Raw genomic sequence first — 779 nt, 5'->3', positions numbered from 1 at the left:
TTCATTTCACAACACTTATGCATTGATTCCTTTTTATTGACTTCACTTTGGGGCATTTTGTCCCCTTTATTGCTTTTCTTTTTTTTTTTTTTTACATACATTTTTTTTTTTTCTTTTCATCATTCATTTTTTTTTTTTTTTTTTTTTTTTTATTTATTTTTTTTTTTTACGTTCTGCTGACCCTCGTTCTTTAAATGACGCTATCCCGAGGAGGCCACCTAAAGGTGAGCCTTAATGGCCTCATCTTTGGCAAGCTCCTCCGGTTTTTTTCCACAGTTTTTTTCCCAGTTTTTTCTTGGTTTTTTTTTATTATCTTGTGCTGACCCTCGTTCTTTATATGACGCTATCCCGAGGAGGACACATAAATGCGAGCCGTAATGTCCTCATCCTTGGCAAGCTCCTCCGGTTTTTTCACTGTTTTTTTCCCAGATTTTTTCCGATTTTTTTTCGGTTTTTTCATGCTTTTTTTTAATGTTGTGCTGACTCTCGTTCTTTAAATGACGCTATCTCGAGGAGGACACATAAAGGAGAGCCGTAATGGCCTCATCTTTGGCATGCTCCTCCGGTTTTTTTCACAGTTTTTTTCCGATTTTTTTCCCTGTTTTTTTTTAACGTTGTGCTGAAAATCGTTCTTTAAATGACGCTATCCCGAGGAGGACACCTAAAGGCGATCCGTAACGACCTCATCTTCGGTAGGCTCCTCTGTTTTTTTTTTTACGTTGTGCTGACACTCGTTCTTTAAAAGACGCTATCCCGATGAGGACACCTAAAGGCGGGCC

At 38.1% G+C, this 779-nt stretch overlaps 1 long non-coding RNA gene across 1 annotated transcript in view; it reads right to left on the bottom strand.

The window, feature by feature from the left end:
* The window catches only part of LOC110267645, a 9,169-nt gene extending 8,426 nt beyond the window's left edge, over positions 1–743 (bottom strand). The window contains exon 1 of the long non-coding RNA XR_002355494.1: positions 683–743. This is a non-coding gene — a long non-coding RNA (uncharacterized LOC110267645). The remainder of the gene's footprint in view (positions 1–682) is intronic.

Source organism: Arachis ipaensis, chromosome B02, assembly GCF_000816755.2.
Source record: "Arachis ipaensis cultivar K30076 chromosome B02, Araip1.1, whole genome shotgun sequence".
NCBI classification, from domain to species: Eukaryota; Viridiplantae; Streptophyta; class Magnoliopsida; order Fabales; family Fabaceae; genus Arachis; species Arachis ipaensis.
Note: the sequence above shows the minus strand (reverse complement) of the source record. Positions and strands in the feature narration are given on the sequence as shown.